Below are 13,338 nucleotides of genomic sequence, written 5' to 3'. Positions count from 1 at the left end.
ATTAGACATTTTGAATATCACAGTCGTCTCTTTGGTTACCAGTATGGCTTCTGTAAGGCACAATTTCCTGATGATATTCTTTTCTATTCTACTAATGTCTGGTCATCATCCCTGATTCTGGGGAATCCTACGTAGTTACCCATGACATATCCAAAGCTTTTGATAGGATGTGGCTTTGGGGGGTCTGTCTCCAAGCTCCCCTTTTTTGGTTTCCTTTTTTCACTTTGCTCCCTCGTATCTAGCTTCCTCTCTAGCCAATCTGTCTCTCAGGCTGTTGATAGATCAGCCTCTCCCCCTTTCTCCACCAGAAGTGCTGTTTCTCATGGTTCTGTCCTATCTCTAACACTTTCTCCTTTTTATCAATGATTTCCTTTCTTTCACAAATGACCAAATGCACTCATATGCCGACAACTCAACACTGCATTCCTCCACACCCTCCACTTCCACTCATTCCTTTCTTAATCAATCTGCGTCTTGTCTTGATACAAGTTTCTTAATAAACTCAGACTTGGACAGGATGTCTCAGTGGGGTAAGTTATAATCTAGTTAAGTTTAATGTCTACAAGACCCACTCTCTGCCCACCTGTCTATCGAAAATTCCTCACAATTTTCCTCTCTCCTTCATTGGTTCTGTAATACTACCCCTTGACTCAATGAACATACTTGGAGTTACTGTAACATCAACTCTATCTTGGATATCCCACATTACAGAAACAGCTAAGTATGCCAAATCTGCCCTAAAGATACTGAGAGTCCTCTTTAGATGATGAAAATACTTTTCATCTGAATAGTTACTTCCTTTATGCAAAGGACTGATCCATCCTTGTATGGAACATTGCACTCGCATCTTTGCTTAACAGAGCAGTCAAAAGTGGTCAGACTCATAAACTCTCCCAGACTAACTTAAAAACCTGACCTACTAGCCATAGGCTGCAGTGTTGGTTTACTTTCCCTATTCTATTGTTATCACTTTGGTTTTTGCTCCCAAGGGCTGGCTGCTTATGTGCCTCCACCACTGAATAGAACATGCAATATTTGGCATGCTGTTGTGTCACATCATTAATGCATGGCCATTGGCAAATCAAGAGTGGACTGTTTTGATAACTTTTATGTTTTTCTACACCTTGAAGCTTTGGAACTCTCTATCCTGTCATGTCTTTCTCCACAAAAATGACCTGGCACATTCTAAAAAACAGGCTTTTCATTTCCTCCAAAATTTATAAATACTTTCACTTGTATCTTCTTTTTCATTTCATTTACCTCTCTATATTTCAGTTATGGCCTAGCCTTGATGTGGACTTTTATCTAACATAAAAAAGGAAATCACCACTGCAAAGCTGAAATCAAACCTGGCCCATTAGGAATGATAGGCAGACAGCTTCCCCTTGACCACTGATGAGCTAAAAGCTGTCTTTCTTAAACTTTGGATTTGTAAGATATTCTCTTATTTACGTTCAAAACTTTTTATAGCATGCATCGAGACAGCACTCACCAGCTTTATTTTGCTTTCTAGGCTCTCATCAAATGAACTAGTTAGTGCTAAGTCACACTGATATCAATATACAATATATATGTAAGTATGATGAGCACTGCTGTGTTACTTGAGTGACTTAACTCTCAGCTATCTTAATCATACTTTTCTACAAAATACTATCTTAATCATACTTTTCTACAAAATACTATCTTAATTGTACTTTTCAACAAAATACAATCAAAAAAGCTTTTTCTGCACATCTGTGATACATAATATGGTACATAATATGTCTGTTCTAGGAAAAATGCTTTCTTGTGTAAAATTTTTTGTATGAAGGTTACATAATGATTACAGCTTTCTTAAGTTTTACGGTGATAAACAAATCTTCATTACTTTACATATTATAAGACAAATAAGAGAGGCAACAGAGGTGCACTTATCATAAAAAAGAAATGAAAAATTCAGAAGATACTAAATCTGCAATTCATACTTTTATACCATTACAGTGTTAGGTTATGGTCCCCAAGTGGTAAATAAATCTACAAGGTAGTAGGCAATTTGCTTATAACTATTTGATATCCATTACCACATGTGTCAGGGGCTGAGGGGATAGTGTTTATTAAACTGTGTCTTCTTGTTGGTATATTATGTATTAATGCTGATCATGGTATATGCCAATAAATGTGGTGTTTCATACCAAACTCATTTCAGTGTGGCAGGAAGGGCCTAATGTTTTTGCATTTATTCACCGTAATTCATGGCGAAAATACTTGGCTTTCTATTAAGAATGAACCATGTCAATATTCAAAGAATTATCTTTGGACTTGCAGGTATATCTGAAGATAATCATAAAATAAGGATACTCAGTGTATGTATGGATCATGGTGAAGTGCCCGAGGATTGGCAGAATGTATGCATAATGCCATTGTACAAAGGCAAAAGGGATAAAGGTGAGTGTTCAAACTACAGAGGCATAAGTTTGTTGAGTATTCCTGGGAAATTATATGAGAGGGTATTGATTGAGAGAGTGAAGGCATGTACAGAGCATCAGATTGGGGAAGAGCAGAGTGGTTTCAGAAGTGGTAGAGGATGTGTGGATCAGGTGTTTGCTTTGAAGAGTGTGTGTGAGAAATACTTGGAAAAGCAGATGGATTTGTATGTAGCACTTATGGGTCTGGAGAAGGCATATGATAGGGTTGATAGAGATGCTTTGTGGAAGGTCTTAAGAGTATATGGTGTGGGAGGTAAGTTGCTAGAAGCAGTGAAAAGTTTTTACTACGGAAGTAAGGCATGTGTACATTTTAAAAGACAGGAGAGTGATTGGTTCCCAGTGAATGTCAGTCTGTGGCAGGGGTGTGTGATGCCCCCATGGTTGTTTAATTTGTTTATAGATGGGGTGGTTAGGAAGGTAAATGCAAGAGTTTTGGAGAGAGGGGTGAGTATGCAGTCTGTTGGGGATGAGAGGGCCTGGGAAGCGAGTCAGTTGTTGTTCATCGATGATACAGCTCTAGTGGCTGATTTGAGTGAGAAACAGCAGAAGTTGGTGACTGAGTTTGGAAAAGAGTTTGGAAGGAGAAAGTTGAGAGTAAATGTGAATAAGAGCAATGTTATTAGGTTCAGTAGGGTTAAGCAACAGGTTAATTGGGCTGTAAATTTGAATGGAAAAAAATTGGAGGAAGTGAAGTGTTTTAGATATCTGGGGAGTGGACTTAGTAGCAAATGGAACCATGGAAGCAGAAGTGAGTAACAAGGTGGGGGAGGGGGCGAAGGTTCTGGAAGTGATGAAGAATGTGTGGAAGGAGAGAACATTATCTCAGAGAGCAAAAATGGGTATGTTTGAAGGAATGATAGTTCCAACAATGTTATTTGGTTGTGAAGCACGGTCTATAGATAGGGTTGTACATAGGAGAGTGGATGCATTGGAAATGAAATGTCTGAGGACAATATGTGGTGTGAGGTGGCTTGATTGAGTAAGTGATGAAAGGGTAAGAGAGATGTGTGGAAATAAATAGAGTGTGGTTGAGAGAGCAGGAGAGGGTGTGTTGAAATGGTTTGGACATATGGGGAAAATGAGTGAGGAAAGATTGACAAAGAAGATATATATGTCAGAGGTGGAGGGAACAAGAAGTGGGAGACCAAATTGGAGATGGAAGGATGGAGTGAAAACGATTTTGAGCAATCGGGGCCTAAACGTACAGGAGGGTGAAAGGCGTGCAACAAATAGAGTGAATTGGAACAACGTGCTATACTGGGGTCAACATGCTGTTAGTGAACTAAACCAGGGCATGTGAAACATCTGGGATAAACCATGGAAAGGTATGTGGGGCCTGGAAGTGGATAGGGAGCTGTGGTTTCGGTACATTACACATGACAGCTAGAGAGTGAGTGTGAACAAATGAGGCCTTTTTTGTCTGTTTTTCTGGTACTACCTCGCTGAAGCTGTGAGTAGTGATGCTGTTTCCTGTTGGGTGGGATGGCGATAGGAATTGATGAAAGCAAATAAGTATACGTACATGTGTATATATGCATATGTCTGTGTATGTGTATGTATGTATGTATATGTGTATATGTTGATATGTATATGTATGTATATGTGCATGTATGGGCATGTTTGGTCACATGGAGAGAATGAGTGAGGAAAGATTGATCAAGAGGATATGTGTGCCAGAGGTGGAGGGAACGAGGAGAAGTAGGAGACCAAATTGGAGGTGGAAAGATGGAATGAAAAAGATTTTGAGTGATCGGGGCCTGAACATACAGGAGGGTGAAAGGCGTGCAAGAAATAGAGTGAATTGGAATGATGTGGTATACCGGGGTCGACATGCTGTCAATGGATTGAACCAGGGCATGTGGAGCATCTGGGGTAAACCATGGAAAGTTGTGTGGGGCCTGGATGAGGAAAGGGAGCTGTGGTTTCGGTGCATTATTACATGACAGCTTTCGGTTTCGGTGCATTATTACATGACAGCCTTTGTTTTTTCCTAGCGATACCTCGCACACATGAGGGGTAAGGGGGTTGTTATTTCATGTGTGGCGGGGTGGCAATAAGAATGAATAAAGGCAGACAGTACGAATTGTGTACATGTGTATATATGTATGTGTCTGTGTATTTTTTTTTTTTTATTATACTTTGTCGCTGTCTCCCGCGTTTGCGAGGTAGCGCAAGGAAACGGATGAAAGAAATGGCCCACCCCCCCCCCCATACACATGTATATACATACGTCCACACACGCAAATATACATACCTACACAGCTTTCCATGGTTTACCCCAGACGCTTCACATGCCTTGATTCAATCCACTGACAGCACGTCAACCCCGGTATACCACATCGCTCCAATTCACTCTATTCCTTGCCCTCCTTTCACCCTCCTGCATGTTCAGGCCCCGATCACACAAAATCTTGTTCACTCCATCTTTCCACCTCCAATTTGGTCTCCCTCTTCTCCTTGTTCCCTCCACCTCCGACACATATATCCTCTTGGTCAATCTTCCCTCACTCATCCTCTCCATGTGCCCAAACCACTTCAAAACACCCTCTTCTGCTCTCTCAACCACGCTCTTTTTATTTCCACACATCTCTCTTACCCTTACGTTACTCACTCGATCAAACCACCTCACACCACACATTGTCCTCAAACATCTCATTTCCAGCACATCCATCCTCCTGCGCACAACTCTATCCATAGCCCACGCCTCGCAACCATACAACATTGTTGGAACCACTATTCCTTCAAACATACCCATTTTTGCTTTCAGAGATAATGTTCTCGACTTCCACACATTCTTCAAGGCCCCCAGGATTTTCGCCCCCTCCCCCACCCTATGATCCACTTCCGCTTCCATGGTTCCATCCGCTGCCAGATCCACTCCCAGATATCTAAAACACTTCACTTCCTCCAGTTTTTCTCCATTCAAACTCACCTCCCAATTGACTTGACCCTCAACCCTACTGTACCTAATAACCTTGCTCTTATTCACATTTACTCTTAACTTTCTTCTTCCACACACTTTTCCAAACTCAGTCACCAGCTTCTGCAGTTTCTCACATGAATCAGCCACCAGCGCTGTATCATCAGCGAACAACAACTGACTCACTTCCCAAGCTCTCTCATCCCCAACAGACTTCATACTTGCCCCTCTTTCCAAAACTCTTGCATTTACCTCCCTAACAACCCCATCCATAAACAAATTAAACAACCATGGAGACATCACACACCCCTGCCGCAAACCTACATTCACTGAGAACCAATCACTTTCCTCTCTTCCTACACGCACACATGCCTTACATCCTCGATAAAAACTTTTCACTGCTTCCAACAACTTTCCTCCCACACCATATATTCTTAATACCTTCCACAGAGCATCTCTATCAACTCTATCATATGCCTTCTCCAGATCCATAAATGTGTCCAAATGTGTCTGTGTGTGTATATATATATGTATACGTTGAATTGTATAGGTATGTATATTTGCGTGTGTGGATGAGTATGTATATACATGTGTATGTGGGTGGGGTGGGCTATTCTTTCGTCTGTTTCCTTGCGCTACCTCGCTAATGTGGGAGACAGTGACAAAGCAAAATAAATAAATAAAATAAAATGTATATATGAGTGGATGGACCATTATTCTTCTGTTTCCTGGTGCTACCTTGCTGACAGAGGAAACAGCGATTAAGTATGATAGATAAATATAAGATAATCATAAAAGCATATATTTGCGTAAGACAAATGCTTATGATTATGTAAAAATCAAATGTACATTATGCAAATTTCCTGTAATAGATATATTCTTCTTAATCATTGCCCAAGCAAGATGTTCACATTACTCTATGTGCCATCCCTATTTATATAAACAATACACAGACCATTTGCTAAAACATGTGATTTCCTGTCCCTACATCAATTTGTGGACCAGTAGTTGTTAATGGTTGTTTAAGGAACACTTTAATGATATTCCCATGAAATCATTAAGGTTGTATCATTCTTATGAACTTTGAAGTGATAAAAGAATAACTTATGTGTACTTATGAATATGTGCAAAATGACTTTTAAGATTATTACTACGAATAGTTCGATAAGGACAATATGGACAGGCATGCGGTTTTTCTCCAGTGTGAATTCGATTATGCTTTACAAGATTGGATCTATCTCCTGTCTGGTATGAACAATGGGAGCAGGCAAAGGGTTTTACTCCAGTATGAGTAGAAAAATGTTTTACAAAATCAGAACGATTGTTGGTATTGTAGGTGCACTGTGAACACTGGTAAGTTTTGGCCAATTTTCTGCTTCTGGTGCAATCCTTGCGAGCAGGTGCCATTCTTCTTTCACTATCCATCCATACCTGTAGAAAATGTTTGTCGTATTCAGTATAAAAAAGTTCAATAAAGTTCATGATTTTTGAGGATGTAAAAATAGAGATCAATCAGCAATAACTGAGATAACTCTCAGTATGTTATTGTGTTTTCCATCATATAACATGTAAACTATGAAGGCAATCCAGTGGTCAGGATATTTCATAATGAAAAATCGCTCTAATTCTTATTGAGTAAAAAGCCTGCATATTATATGTGATATGGTTTACCTATTCTGATGTCTTTGTGTAAAGGACAAGTGTAAAAGTCAGAGTAAGAAAGGACAGACTTTACCTTCAACACTTGTCTTATGGGATAGTATATACAGTGTTGATGGCTGTTCATGTCAACTGAATCTACACAATAAGCACTACAAATCAGAGCTTGAGACATTAAAGATTTTCACAGGAAAATTTTTGAAGTAAGATTAGAGTTAACTTAGCAATGATTATATTGATTTAGAGTATGATTTCCTTAGTTCAGAAACTGGAACTAAAAACCAAAATGATTATCTCTTGCAAAATTGATGTTTATCAATCAATGGGATTAGAAAAATCTGTACCTTTACATCTTTCTGAAACATGTAATAGAGTATTGAACTGATGTAAACCATTTCAGGAGTATATGCCTGGGATTGAACCCATTACTATGTGAATGGTAACAAGTGAATAAGACCTGTGAAACTTTTCCAGTATTTTTTTAAGATTTTTTTATGAAAAAGACAGGGAACAGGAGGCTTGATTGGCCCATGACTGGGTTGTCTGGTAAAAGAAAAAAAGAGAAGGTTAACTTAACAAGAAAATATAATTCCACTCAGTAGTTTTTCAAGCTATCATAGACTCCCACTGCTGCCTATTAGCCATCTAGTGTCCCTCTTATGGCTGCCCTTTGTAGCTTATTACTGGCACTTTTCTTAAAGTATACCCAAATTAAGTGCACCCAAATTTATAAGATATATGTCTAAACTATTTTTGAAGGTATTCATAGTCGTACATTCACTATGTCTGATGGTGACTTATTCCAGTCTTCAACACATCTATAAGGAAAGAAGCTTTTTCCCATGTCTGTACTATATTTTTAGCTTTGAGTTTTATTCCATTTGTCCTGGTAACCATATTTTCTTGTATTTCAAAAAGGTGTTCAAGATTTACTTTATCGATTTTGTTCAGAATTTTGAACACTTGGATTAAGTCGCTGCGGTCTACATTGCTAAGGGAGAAGAGATCCAATTGTTTTTGCCTCTCTTGGTATGCCAGATTTCTAAGGGATGGTATGAATTTTGTCACATGTCTTTGTGCTTACTTCAATTTTTCCTCATTTTTTTATAAAGTTTGGGGACCAAAACTGGACTGTATATTCTTACTAGAGAATTATAAAATGTGAGAATTATTTCTGATGTCTTGTAATCTATGTTCATGGCTATGAAACCTAATATTTGGTTTCCCTCTTTACTTGCTGCTTGACACTGTTTAGTGTACTTCAGGTTGTTCCTTATGACAATTCCAAGGTCCTTTTCTTCATTTACTTCAGCAAGAGAGTTTCTGAATAGTTTGTAGTTTTAACGTATATTCTTGTCTCCAAAGTGCATAAATTTATATTTGTCTACATTAAACTTCATTTGTCATTCTGCTAGAAAGGTAAGATCTCTAAATCATTTTGCAGTCCCGAAAACACAAATTCAAGCATTTTAGAAGAAATGCCATTACTAATAAAGTTGGTTTAGTCCTCCACCTGAGGCATTAAGAAATGACGTAACACAAATAAAACCACTCTTGATTTCCAACCACCATAATCCCTAATCCCTTTTTGCAACAAGTGCTTGGTTACCGTTTAATACTGTAATCTCCCAATCCTGTGAACAGTCACATGGTCTTCATATCTCTGGAAGCTCAAACGCAAACAAGGTTATCTTCCAAATCCATTTATTTCTTGATTCTTTTAAATAGTTTTTTCTTGGAACAGGTTCATTAGATTTTTCACAGGCACATGGAGATGATATCACAGAAGAAACAACCATTCTTCCTAACAAAACCTTATTTTTTAATCACCATGATCCCCCTCCTCCATTTAACTCAAAGTATGAGCTTGTCTGTAGCTTCAGTCTGTTTTCTTCTATTATTTTTTTTTTTATTTTGCTTTGTCGCTGTCTCCCGCGTTTGCGAGGTAGCGCAAGGAAACAGACGAAAGAAATGGCCCAACCCACCCCCATACACATGTATATACACACACGTCCACACACGCAAATATACATACCTATACATCTCAATGTACACATATATACACACACAGACACATACATATATACCCATGCACACAATTCACACTGTCTGCCTTTATTCATTCCCATCGCCACCTCGCCACACATGGAATACAATCCCCCTCCCCCCTCATGTGTGCGGGGTAGTGCTAGGAAAAGACAACAAAGGCCTCATTCGTTCACACTCAGTCTCTAGCTGTCATGCAATAATGCCCGAAACCACAGCTCCCTATCCACATCCAGGCCCCACACAGCTTTCCATGGTTTACCCCAGACGCTTCACATGCCCTGATTCAATCCACTGACAGCACATCAACCCCGGTATACCACATCGATCCAATTCACTCTATTCCTTGCCCGCCTTTCACCCTCCTGCATGTTCAGGCCCCGATCACTCAAAATCTTTTTCACTCCATCTTTCCACCTCCAATTTGGTCTCCCACTTCTCCTCGTTCCCTCCACCTCCGACACATATATCCTCTTGGTCAATCTTTCCTCACTCATTCTCTCCATGTGCCCAAACCATTTGAAAACACCCTCTTCTGCTCTCTCAACCACGCTCTTTTTATTTCCACACATCTCTCTTACCCTTACATTACTTACTCGATCAAACCACCTCACACCACACATTGTCCTCAAACATCTCATTTCCAGCACATCCACCATCCTACGCACAACTCTATCCATAGCCCACGCCTTGCAACCATACAACATTGTTGGAACCACTATTCCTTCAAACATACCCATTTTTGCTTTCCGAGATAATGTTCTCGACTTCCACACATTCTTCAAGGCTCCCAGGATTTTCGCCACCTCCCCCACCCTATGATTCACTTCTGCTTCAATGGTTCCATCCGCTGCCAGATCCACTCCCAGGTATCTAAAACACTTTACTTCCTCCAGTTTTTCTCCATTCAAACTTACCTCCCAATTGACTTGACCCTCAACCCTACTGTACTGTACCTAATAATCTTGCTCTTATTCACATTTACTCTTAACTTTCTTCTTTCACACACTTTACCAAACTCAGTCACCAGCTTCCACAGTTTCTCACATGAATCAGCCACCAGCGCTGTATCATCAGCGAACAACAACTGACTCACTTCCCAAGCTCTCTCATCCACAACAGACTTCATTTTTGCCCCTCTTTCCAAAACTCTTGCCTTCACCTCCCTAACAACCCCATCCATAAACAAATTAAACAACCATGGAGACATTACACACCCCTGCCGCAAACCTACATTCACTGAGAACCAATCACTTTCCTCTCTTCCTACACGTACACATGCCTTACATCCTCGATAAAAACTTTTCACTGCTTCTAACAACTTGCCTCCCACACCATATATATTCTTAATACCTTCCACAGAGCATCTCTATGCCCTCTACAGATCCATAAATGCTACATACAAATCCATTTGCTTTTCTAAGTATTTCTCACATACATTCTTCAAAGAAAACACCTGATCCACACATCCTCTACCACTTCTGAAACCACACTGCTCTTCCCCAATCTGATGCTCTGTACATGCCTTAACCCTCTCAATCAATACCCTCCCATATAATTTACCAGGAATACTCAACAAACTTATACCTCTGTAATTTGAGCACTCACTCTTATCCCCTTTGACCTTGCCTTTCTAATCCTGCAAATAATTCCACGACCATAATATCCCTGGATGCTTATAGACAATTAAGATATTATGAAAACTGATTAACTTCTTGTTTCTTGTACAACTTGTATCCTGAAATAGATTAATATAATCTTTTAGTAAAAGTAATAAATAAAAGAACAATGGATAGAGTGTAAGGATAAAGGCAAATACCATAGCTAGATATAAATTTTATTAGATGTGAAAGCAAAATTTTTGCACTTTTTTCACTCAAAATATTTTTCTCTTCTGGATACAAAAAACATACACTCAGCAATGTTAAAAAAAGAGCGAGACTTTGTTTTGTAATGCTTTAACAACTTTCAGGCAGTATACTTCAGCCAGTATGCCTCAGGCAGCATCTTTTTGTCTGTACATTGAACCTGACATCATAATGTTATCTCCCCATGATCAGCCAAGTACATCAGCAATAATAGATAGAATATCATTAAAGCCAACATCAAAGGAGAATTGAAATGCTTTTCACATTGGGGTTAATTACATTTGTTTGCCTTTAATAACTTATTAATTGACAATTATGAAATTCAATTCATGTAAACATGAAGAAAAAATAGTTTTCCATTCCATTGCTATAAAGATTGGGATGAAATGATTTTTCACAAGAAAATTTTGATTCAAAAACAATTTTTCACTTGTGAGTATGTAGACGATTCATTAATCTATCATTTTGATTGGATCGAAAAGAACAATAAGGACAAGAAAATCGTTTTTCTCCAAAGTGAGTTTGGAGATGCTGGGTCAAATTTGATTTATCACCAGCTTGATAAGTGCACTGAGAGCATGAGAAAGGCTTTTCTCCAGTATGAGTACGATAATGTCTTTCAAAATTATAGCGCTTTGCACTAACATAGTTACATTGTGGACACTGGTATTTATTTGGTTCCTTTCTACTGTTGAAGTTCCTCTCAGTACTAGAAAATCTTACCTTGTCGGCTATTTGACTGTCATTATCCAGCGACACCTGTAGGAAATGTTTGTCTTTTTCAGTCAAAAGAATTTGAAAAACTGGATCTCAACATGGATTTTGAAAATATTTCATGGAAATTTTGCAGTTATGGGAATTATAAATGTAAGTAGGGAGAGAGAGAGGGAGAAAGTCTAGATAGTTTGTGAAGGCAAAATCAATACTTCACTTTCAATGAAAACAGATTCAAATAAAATTTTTAGTTATGAAACTGATTACACATTCAAAAACTTCACAGTGCACCATGGAATATTTAAGTGAACTCTCTGTTCATCTTTCTTGTTTAATGAATTATGAAACTTAAGTAAAAAGCCATGATAATTTTCCTTGAGAATTTAGAACACTGTTATTGTGACTATCATATAAAAGTCTTCAATGAAGAATGGAAATTGAAAATGATAGGCGTAAATGGTAAGAATGAAAAAAAATATACATTGGAAAGTGCATGCATAGGAAAACCAGTGCAATGGATACAAAAAGTGTTGTCACATGCAAGGGCAAAAGTAGAACCCATTTATCTAAAAAGTAATAATTGTGTTTGTGACTACACGGCAGATGTGGTATATGTACTGTAACTGTGATAAAAAGAACAAAGTTAGTGAGGTAAGTAAACTGCTGAAGTTGAAGACAAATGTCATGTATGAAATTTTTTCTTTTTTCTTTCTTTCATACTATTCACCATTTCCCGCATTAGCGAGGTAGCGTTAAGAACAGAGGACTGGGCCTTTGAGGGAATATCCTCACCTGGCCCCCTTCTCTGTTCCTTCTTTTGGAAAATTAAAAAAAAAATTAGGGGAGGATTTCCAGCCCCCCGCTCTCTTCCCTTTTAGTCGCCTTCTACGACACTCAGGGAATACGTGGGAAGTATTCTTTCTCCCCTATCCCCAGGGATAATATGAAATTTAATGCATGAAATAAGTTTAATCTGATAAGAAGCCAGCTTAACAAAGCCGAATAAGAGTTTTACCACATGATGTGTTTTAAAGTACAAAACATTAGCAGTAGAGCATGTAAACTTACACTATTTTCCTTTAGATTCTGATGATATTCATTGAAAATCTATGGGGTCATTCATCTGTTAATCTGTCATATACTACTTGGAAACTAAACACTACATTGGAAAATGCAGCAAGATTTTGTAGGAATTACAAACTTATCATGAGTTCCTGCAATAGTCATTGAATTTAACTTGAAAAGGTTTAGCGATGGAGCCATCAGCCAATCATTTCTGAGTGGATTATCAGGGTAAAGGAACCTAATGATAATATCAGTATCTTTTCTCTAATTGCATAACTACCATACCTATATAAAAACAGGAAAAGTTAATATAAGTGATCAGACACGGAATTGCACCATGACCACACCTGTTCATTTATGGCAAGAATGACGCACTTTGCAACAAAGTTTGGTTTTCCTTCCTTAAGTTTTTCTCTTTACTTACTACTGTATGCTTATCCATAGGAACATGAAATGATCCCTTTCAAGATATGCCATTTTTCTTAACTTTCAATCTCCATCACCTATAACCAGATAAAAAACTAACAGATTCTGGGCCAACTAGGGAACTGAATCATATCTTTTTTTCCCAAGGTGATATTCTACCTGTTCCACCATTGCC

General features: G+C 38.5%; 1 long non-coding RNA gene across 1 annotated transcript in view; it reads left to right on the top strand.

Annotated features, from left to right (window-relative positions):
• LOC139755978 (uncharacterized) overlaps positions 1–8,200 on the top strand; it is a 215,922-nt gene extending 207,722 nt beyond the window's left edge. Inside the window, exon 3 of the long non-coding RNA XR_011714232.1 lies at positions 1,276–8,200. This is a non-coding gene — a long non-coding RNA (uncharacterized lncRNA). The remainder of the gene's footprint in view (positions 1–1,275) is intronic.
• The last annotated feature ends 5,138 nt before the right edge of the window (positions 8,201–13,338 follow it).

The sequence above is a fragment of the Panulirus ornatus genome, chromosome 20, assembly GCF_036320965.1.
Source record: "Panulirus ornatus isolate Po-2019 chromosome 20, ASM3632096v1, whole genome shotgun sequence".
Lineage (NCBI taxonomy): Eukaryota > Metazoa > Arthropoda > Malacostraca > Decapoda > Palinuridae > Panulirus > Panulirus ornatus.
The sequence above is the reverse complement of the archived record's forward strand: the minus strand, read 5'-3'. Positions and strand labels throughout refer to the sequence as shown.